Here is a 10,424-nt window from a genome sequence, read left to right as displayed (position 1 = left end):
TTACAGTTTCACTCCTTTTGACGGGCTTAGGAGACAACCCTTATAGAAATTTTCTCTCCTCTCTTTACAACTTTGAACTTGGAAGAACAGAGGGAGAAGAACTTTGGGCTTTACAACAATTTTGAGCTCTAAGAATCACAGAAAAGGATCAAGATTTCGGTGTTAATTTGCTACCTTTCAGTGCTGAATGGGTGGGGTATTTATAGGCCCCAACCCAGTTCAAATTTGAAGCTCAAAACTGTCAATTCTCGGAATTCTGGGATTAGGCGGTTGCACCTCCGACTAGAGTAGTTGCACCGCCTGGCAGAGCTCGAAGACTGAGCCTCTGGGCGGTGCCACCTCTGTCAGGGGCGGTTGCACCTCCTGACTGGGGCGATTGCACCGCCTGCCAGAGCTCGAAGACCGAGCTCAAGCGGTGGTACCTCCTGTCAGGAGAGGTTGCACCGCCCAGTCTCGCTTGGAGACTGAGCCCAGGCGGTTGCACCTCCTGGCTGGGGCGGTTGCACCGCCCAGTCTCCCTGGGAGACTTAGCCTAGGCGGTTGCACCTCCTGGCTTGGGCGGTTGCACCTCCCACAGCAATCAGGGTCCGAATGGGTAGATCTATTCGGCCCAAATTGGGTTTTTCAGGGGCCCAATTGCCCCAAGATTAAGCCAATGGGATCACCTCCCATTTCCAACTTAATCATTGTGCTAACTATGATAAATCCTAAGACAATTTCTGCAGCTTGCTCCGGTGCGTCAATCGCTTCTTTCGGCGAGTTTCTGGTGAACTTTCGTCGATCATCCGATGAACCCTCGGTGATTCTCCTGCGGACTTCCGGCAAACTCCTGGACTTGCGACGATACACTTGGTGAGTTTCGATGAGCTTCTTTGGCAAGCTTATGGACTTCTCGAATTTGTTCCCGTAGAACCTCCGACGACAGTCCGAACTTCCGTCGAGCTCTCGAACTCCCAACGTGATCGTTATCTTGATTCCGGCGCAACTCCTGCTGCATGTCTTACTTCCATCGTAGTTAATCCTGCACATGTAAAACAAAACTTCGATCAAGACAATTAATCTTAAGCAATTAACCAAGTTGTCCGGCATGTCATTGGTCCCTCGACGCTTCGTCCGATTCTTCGGCACATCGTCCTTTCCTGCAGCCTATTGCCCAATCGGCCAGTTGACTCCGCAACTCCGATATCCTTGGCACAATACCCGCTCTTCTTGGCCCGATGCCCGAGTCCATGGCCCGAAGCCTTCTGTCGATACGTCGACCGTTCCACCGGCCCGACGTCCAATCTTCTGACATGTTCCTCCGGTACAACATGATTTTTCTGCTTTAATTGTCTCATCCTAATCGAAGCATCCTGCGTCACTCAAAATGCAGATTAAATCATAAACATATATCAAGTAGTTTCATCATCAAAATACGAGATTCAACAACTACGCCGTAGTCCCTAGACGATACAAGGGAATCCAATCCATTGGACCTGTCTATCCTCAGTTATCGTGTACCTATAGTCCCTCATCCATCTAATATCCCAGAGACCGTATATCGAGCATGGTGTTGTCAGACCCATACGGTTTCTACTCGAGTCTCGCTCTAATTGGATTCTCCCGGAGAACTCTTTCTCTCTCAACCCGAATGACCCTGGCCAGGGATTTGTCTGAGCAAGAACACATGGGATATTCCTCTCATGACGCCGAGAGTGGATGATCCTCTATCGACACTCAATAGCCCTCGTAAGGTTGACTACCACTCCCAATGACCAGTTGTACTAGATCTAGGACAGCTAAACCTATAAGTCTGGTATCAAAGAGTGGAGCACTCATATAGGACATCCTTGGTGTCTTATGTCTAAGGACCAGATATACCACTAGGACTATGGAATCATTGTCTGACAATAAGGCATCATCAACCATCCAGCATTCCGTAAGCGGATCAATCAGTGAACTCATTCTCTAATGAGCACTTGTAATGTATCCCTAGTGTCCCTACACGAGCAGCTATGAGACCAGCTGCATCCATCATATGGACGGGTATACAGCACACCAATCTGTCTGGTTATCACGATGTCCCTCTCGAGTAACCTATGACCGGGATTATTTAGGATATGTGTTTAAAGGTGAATCGATCTCATTATCATGATCTCATCACGATCCGATTCTCATTGCACAAATCCAAGGACATCACAATATATGTATGCATTTATGCAATAGTTATAAAGTGATATATGCCAAAATATAATAAGCAAAAAGATTATGTATCAAGTCACACATGCCATCACTCACGTGATTGGCTTGCTAGGCACCTATGACTAGCAATCTCCCACTTGACCCAAAGCCAATCACCTATGTCTCTGATCCCCATCAGACCCCTGTGACGCTCAAAGACAATCTGAGACAACGGCTTTGTTAGTGGATCTGCAATGTTATCTTCGGATGGAACTCTTTCCACTGCTACATCTCCTCGGGTTACGATCTCTCTGATAAGGTGGAACCTCCTCAGAACATGCTTAGATTTCTGATGAGACCTAGGTTCCTTTGCTTGAGCAATCGCCCCGTTGTTGTCGCAATATAGGGAGATTGGCTCCTCGCTACCCGGCACGACTCCCAAATCTATAATGAACTTCTTCAACCAGACTCCCTCCTTTGCTGCATCTAATGCAACAATGTACTCCGCCTCTGTGGTCGAGTCAGCAGTGGTATCTTGCTTGGAACTCTTCCAGCACACTGCTCCTCCATTCAAGGTGTACACATATCCTGAATTCGACTTGCTATCATCGACATCAGACTAAAAACTTGAGTCAGTGTAGCCTTCAACCTTAAGGCTATTACCTCCATATACTAGTAAAAGATCCTTAGTCCTTCTCAAGTACTTAAGGATACACTTTACTGCTTTTCAGTGCTCCAAGCCTGGATCCGCCTGATACCTGCTCGTGACACTCAGAGCATGCGCTATATCAGGCCTAATACATAGCATGGCATACATGATAGACCCTATTGCTGAGGCATAAGGTATCATATTCATGTTCGCCCTTTCTTCTAGAGTCTTTGGGGACATACTCGTAGAAAGCGATATCCCGTGTCTCATCGGTATGAGACCTCTCTTGGAATTTTCCATGCCAAACCTTTAGACAATGGTTTCTATGTACTTGGACTGGGACAAGCCAAGCATCCTCTTGGATCTATCTCTATAGATTCTAATCCCCAAGATATAGGATACTTCCCCTAAGTCCTTCATGGAGAAGTGTCTAGATAACCAAGCCTTTACTGTGGATAGCATTCCTACGTCGTTCCTAATGATGAGGATGTCATCCACATATAACACCAAAAAGGTGATAGCGCTTCCACTTACCTTTCTGTACACACAAGGCTCATCTTCGTTCTTAACGAAGTCATAAGATCTGATTGCCTCATCAAATCTTATGTTCCAACTTCGGGAAGCTTGCTTTAGTCCATAAATGGATCTAAGCAACCTACACACCTTATTTGGGCAGTTCTTGGACACGAATCCCTCAGGTTGCATCATATACACCTCCTCCTCGAGGTTCCCATTGAGGAATGCAGTTTTCACATCCATCTGCCAGATCTCATAATCATAGTGTGCTGCAATAGCCAATAGAATTCTGATGGATTTTAGCATTGCTACAGGTGAGAAGGTTTCGTCGTAGTCAACACCTTGCCTTTAACGATACCCCTTAGTCGCTAGCCTTGCTTTATAGGTCTCTACCTTTCCATCTACTCCGATCTTTTTCTTAAAGATCCACTTGCAACCGATGGGTACAATACCTTCGGGCGCATCAACTAGGTTCCAAACCTTATTAGAGTACATAGAATCCATCTCAGAATTCATGGCTTCTTATCACTTCCCGGAGTCTATACTCATAATAGCCTCCTCGTAGGTCTGAGGATCAATATCCTCAACATCCTCTCCTCTAATATGTCCCATATATCTCTCAGGAGGATGGGATACTCTATCAGACCTGCGTAAAGTTGAAACTTGTGTATTATGTACCTGAACAGACTCGGGCTGTAGAGTGGTGCTTGAGCTTGGTTCTCTAACCTCGCTCAACTCTATCATTCTCCCATTGTCTCCGCCAAGAATGTGTTCCTTCTCAAGGAACACTGCTCTCTTAGCTACAAAGACCTTTTGGTCCTCGAGATGATAGAAATAATACCCACAAGTTTCCTTGGGGTATCTCACAAATTTGCATAGCTCTGTCCTTGATTCTAACTTATCGGGGTTGTGTCTTTTAACATGGGTAGGGCAGCCCCAAATCTTAATAACCTTAAGATCAGCCTTCTTCCCTTTTCATATCTCATATGCTGTAGACACTACCGACTTAGTTGGAACTCTATTCAGAAGGTAAGCTGCGGTTTCTAGGGCATATCCCCAGAATGAGATGGGTAGGTGAGCGAAACTCATCATGGACCGTACCATATCTAATAACGTACGATTTCTCCTTTCAGAGACACCATTGAGTTGAGGTGTATAAGGAGGTGTCCATTGGGATAATATCCCATGGTCCTTGAGGAACTGAGTAAACTCTGTATTTAAGTACTCACCTCCTCGATTTGATCGAAGAGTTTTGATACTCTTTCCAGTCTGGTTCTCCACCTCATTCTTATACTCTCTGAATTTCTCAAAGGCCTCGGACTTGTACTTTATTAAGTACACGTATCCATACCTTGAGAAATCATCAGTAAATGTAATGAAGTAGGAGTAACCTCCAATGGCATGAGTTGACATGGGTCTACATACATCACCATGTATGAGTTCCAACAACTCAGTGGCTCTCTCTCCAGTTCCACTAATTGGAGAGTTGGTCAGTTTTCCATGAATGCAAGGCTCACAAGTTGCATATGACACATAGTCGAATGGATCTAGATATCCATCATTTAGTAACTTTTGAATCCTTCTTTCATGGATGTGACCTAGCCTACAATGCCACAAGTATGCACTGTTCAACTCATCTCATTTCCTTTTGGACACATTTACATTCATGATATGTGGAGTAGTGTCTAACATAAATAAACCATTATGCAATGTTCCTTTCGTGATGATCTTATCATCTAATAATATCGAACAACCATTGTTCTCGAAAACAAATTTATATCCACTAACTTTTAAACATGAAATGGAGATAATATTTTTGATAATAGAAGGAACAAAATAATATGCATCTAATGCAATAAAAGCTCCACTAGGCAGATGTAGGGCGACCTCGCCAACAGCTACTACAACAACTTTTGCTCCATTACCCATCTTGAGGTCCATCTCGCCTCTCTCTAGTCTCCTAGGCCTTGCCAGAACCTGCAACGAATTGCATATATGATAAGCACTACCGGTATCCAATACCCATGTGTTATCATAAGAGTCTGACAAATGGAGACTGATCATGAATGTACCTGAAGCTTCATCAAGCTTTTGTTTCGCCCTTTCTACAAGGTACTCTTTGTAGTTTCTCTTCCAGAGTCCATCTTTACCACAGTGGAAGCACTGGCCTTTGTCCTTTGCTGGGTCTTTCTTAGTAACCTTTGCTTTACCTGGTTTGCCCTTGCCCTTTCCCTTCTTAAGGGACCTTTCTGCTTTCCCTTTCTTTTTGGTCTCACCAGTGTAGAGAACTGGCTTCTCTTTCTTAATAGTACTCTCTGCCTCCCTCAACATATTGAGGAGCTCTGGGAGAGTCACCTCAAGCTTGTTCATATTAAAATTTATTATGAACTATGAAAAGGAATCTGGTAGGGACTGAAGCACAATGTCCACACACAAGTTATCCTCTAGGACCATTCCTAGACATGTGAGTTTCTCTATCCACTCAATCATCTTTAGGACATGGTTCTGAACCGGCGTCCCCTCAGTCATCCTAGCGCGGAAGAGGCTCTTGGGTATCTCATATTGCTAAGTCCTTCCCTGTTCCTCAAACAATTTGCGGACATGTAGGAGAATGGATCTGGCATCCATCTTTTCATGTTGTCTCTGTAACTCAAGAGTCATAGAGCCCAACATATAGCACTGAGCAAGAGTGGAGTCATTAATGTACTTCACGTATCGAGCGATCTCATCCTCGTTTGCCCCTTCTTCGGGCGTAGGCATCACTGTATCAAGGACGTACACAATTTTCTCTGCTGTGAGAACAATTCTCAAGTTACGGAGCCAATCCATATAATTTGGACCAGTGAGGCGGTTGACATCAAGTATGCCACGTAAGGGATTTGAAAGCTACATTTTCTGAAAATAAAGATGCAGCATAAATGAATAACATGCAGATTTTACAAGAAATAAACTATCAAGATATGGACTTCTATCTTAATATGCTCCCACTATTTTACTAACGAGTCACACGACACCCTCAGCACGTGAAACGGAAGTCTCCGGCAGACTTCTAGTGGGGATCAGGATCCAATCAGCGTCTTAGTGTAACCTCGAGGGACTCGACCAAACACACTAAGCCTAAAAGGTAGGCAACTCTTGCTAATTACAACTCCTTGTGATTCCCGTCCTGTTCGGCCTCCGAATCACCATGGCCTCGAGGGATTCGACCAACCATGATGCTCGGTTAAGTCAACACCTTCGTTACAAGATGAGTCTGATTTGATGATATACCCTCGAGGGACTCGACCAAGCATACCATGCCCTCAGGTCACCGGTGACATCTTTATGTCGTAAGCAAGATAGCGAATCATGATATAGGTGAGTCTCGAGGGACTCGACCAACTCAACCTACACCGGGAATCGGTTCCTACTTATAACGATGGAAGGCCACGTGGGTCAATCTAATTGCCTCACGTTTACCGACTTAATATTATCGAGAGATGTTTCTATGATTTGGTCTCCTAATATGACATGTCACACATATACATATTTAATATATATCTACATCGCATGCAAATATATATACATATCTAGTATGTGTATAAGCAATCACACCAGATGATCATGGACCACAACCTAATATGATTAGGCCCGAGCCAGTAGGCCTAATCACTCACATCAAGATCTATGTGTGCAATGGTGCATCTCCATGCCCTGTGATCGTCCATCTCGTCCTCGTCGGTTCCGTCGACATTTTGATGCATCTTGATGCATCGCGATCGTCCGTCTCGTGGGTCCCGCTATCGCATCCACGCTCCCGCTGCGCCTCCTCATGTGATTACAACTTAATCATAGGCACGCAGGCCGTACAATAAACGAGAAATATAATGGAGGCTCACAGACCTCAATAATAATAATCACAAGTACACACATCACACGGTCCATGATCATCCGTCCACACATCATACATCACATGTATAAATAATCATCATCATGTAGGACTACTAGATAGTAATAAAAATAATAATCAACTAACCCTTTTAATTAATTAATATTTTTTGTAATCAAGGACATGTAGGGAATTTCTCAATTCCTAAGGGTATTTTCATAATTTGGATAAAAGACAGAAACTGAAATTTCTCAAATTGGCAAAACTATCCTTTTGCCCAAAACCCTAATTCCTTCTTACTGCTGCCGCCGCCACCACCCTACTAGCGACGGCCTGTGCGAGGGCGCTACCCTCGCCTGCAGGCGGCACGCCCGCTGGCGGCGCTGCCGCTGCAGGTGGGTGCCCCCCGCGGGCGGTTCTGCCATGGGGCAACGCCCGCAGGCGGTGCTGTCCCGCCGGGCGGCCGCCCCTGTGGGGGAGGGGGGGGGGAGAGAGTTTCGCCCGCGGGAGCAGCGGCGGCAAGCGCCACTGCCCTGCGGTGCCTCACCCCGCGGGAGAAGCGGCCTCAGGCGCCTCTGCCCGCGGGCTGCCAGCCCCGCCGGACGCAAGCTTGCTGCAAGCAGGCTACCGGCCGGCTGCTACAGACGCAGCTCCCGTGCTGCCCACCTTCAGCTACGCTGCACGCACACAGATCGAGGGCAGCAACTGTTGCTGCCCTTCCTAGTTTTTGCGTCAACGATTTTGACGTCAAAATTCTTCCTAAACACAACACACGCAGTTCAAAATCAATCATTCGCACGAACAACCTAGCTCTGATACCACTATTGGGAAAACTTGGGGGCGACATCACATGCGCAGCGGAAGAACAAGAAAACAAAATCCCCGATTCCCAAAAGGATGTTCGTCGTCGTGCGAAGATTGGTGCGCAAAATCCGTGAAACTTAAAACTGCGTATAGAGTAGATTGTATTACCTAGGGAGATCGTATATCCCTGTTTCTTTGCAGATCCTTAGGAGAGGGTGAAGGAGGTCAAGCGTCCTCCTCTCTAGCGGTGATCCACACAGCAGGGTTGCGATGACGCTCCTCAAAACTCCAGGCCTGCTCTGAGGTGGAGAGAGAGAGGAGAATAGGAAAGACAAACAAAGGCTCTAGCCCATGAGACTCTGAATCCCTCCTATTTATAGAGGTCCCCTGTCAAACCCTAATGGGTCCTCCCCTAGTGGGTATTGTATCTGCATCCAATAAGACAAGGGCTCCGTCGGATATCTCATTGTTAGGATCAAGAGCACTAAGAGGGGGGGGGGGGGGGGGGGTGAATTAGTGCAGCGGAAATCTTTCAACGATAAAAAACGTTCGAACGATAAAAATGATTTCGGTGTGAAAGGCGATTCTAAGATGACTTTAACTTAAGATCAAACGAGATGATGTTAAAGTCAATCTATGAAGGCAGTTTGCAGTTATGATGAAAACCAGAATATAAGCGCAAACTGAAATATGACATTCGTACGAGAAAACTGATTTACGTCTAAATGCTGATTCGTAAATCACTTGATTAGGCGAGATGTAGTTTAAGCAAGGATATAAAGGTAGTTTACAGCTATGATAGAAATCAAAACGTAAACGCAAATTTGAATATGATGATCGTACGAAAAAAATAGATTTACGTCTAAATGCTGATTCGAAAAGTGCAAAGCTTGAAACCCGACCGTATATGCGTAGAAAGCAGTAAGCTTTAGAGGAGGTTTGCAGTAAAGATAATATGCTCAAAGTAAATGCAAACCGAGATTTAGAGTGGTTCGGTCAATCTTGACTTACTCCACTTTTGGCTTCCTCCACTAACGAGGTCACCCACGTCAACTAGAGGCCTTCCTTCAATAGGCGAAGGCCAACCACCCTTTTACAGTTTCACTCCTTTTGACGGGCTTAGGAGACAACCCTTACAGAATTTTCTCTCCTCTCTTTACAACTCAGAACTTGGAAGAATAGAGGGAGAAGAACTTTTGGCCTTTACAACAATTTTGAGCTTTAAAAATCACAGAACAAAATCAAGAATTCGATATAGGTTCAATGCTAAATGGGTGGGGTATTTATAGGCCCCAACCCAGTTCAAATTTGGAGCTCAAAACTGTCAATTCCCGAAATTCCAGGATCAGGCAATTGCACCTCCTGACTGGAGCGGTTGCACCGCCTGGTAGAGCTCGAAGACTGAGCCTCTAGGCGGTGCTACCTCCTATCAAGGGTGGTTGCACCTCCTGCCAGAGCTCGAAGACCGAGCTCAGGCGGTGCAACCTCTTGACTGAGGTGGTTGCACCGCTCGGCTAGTGCTCGGAGACCGAGCCCAGGCGGTGCCACCTCCTATCATGGGAGGTAGCACCGCCCAGTCTCGCTCGGAGACTGAGCCCAGGCGGTGCCACCGCCTGGCTGGAGCGGTTGCACCTCCCAGTCTCGCTTGGAAACTATGCCCAGGCGGTGCAACCTCCTGCCTTGGGAGGTTCAACCGCTTGGCAGAAATCATGGTCCGAATAAGTTGATCCATTCGGCCCAATTTGGGTTTTTCAGGGGCCCAATTGCCCCAAGATTAAGTTAATGGGATCACCTCCCATTTCCAACTTAATCATTGTGCTAACTACGATATTCCCTAAGACATTTATTGCAACTTGCTCCGTTGCGTCAATCGCTTCTTCCGGCGAGCTTCCGGCGAACTTCCGTCGATCATCCGATGATCCCTCGGTGATGCTTCTACGGACTTCCGGCAAACTCCTGGACTTGCGACGATCCACTTGGCGAGTTCCGATGAGCTTCTTTGGCAAGCTCATGGACTTCTCGGATTTGTTCCCGCAGAACCTCCGACGACTGTCCAAACTTCCGTCGAACTCTCGGACTCCCAACGTGATCATTGTCTTGACTCCGGCGCAACTCCTGCTGCATGTCTTACTTTCATCGTAGTTAATCCTACACAGTTATCTCAACATATAGATTAGATAACAAATGACAATTGACTTCATCATCAAAATCCGAGATTCAACAATCTCCTCCTTTTTTATGATGACAATCAATTGATAATGGAGTTAACCTTAACTCCCCCTGTCTATATGCCATACTTGAGATAAGTCATTTTAGAATTTAAAACCTTTGAATTCAAGAGACATATTGATAAGTTAAAATCATTTAAATTTATCAATACTCCCATCATGTTGTATCTCTTTGAAGATGATGTCAAGGCTTGACATT

Source organism: Musa acuminata, chromosome BXJ2-2 (genome assembly GCF_036884655.1).
Source record: "Musa acuminata AAA Group cultivar baxijiao chromosome BXJ2-2, Cavendish_Baxijiao_AAA, whole genome shotgun sequence".
In the NCBI taxonomy this organism is placed as follows: Eukaryota; Viridiplantae; Streptophyta; class Magnoliopsida; order Zingiberales; family Musaceae; genus Musa; species Musa acuminata.
This window is presented reverse-complemented; position numbering follows the sequence as displayed.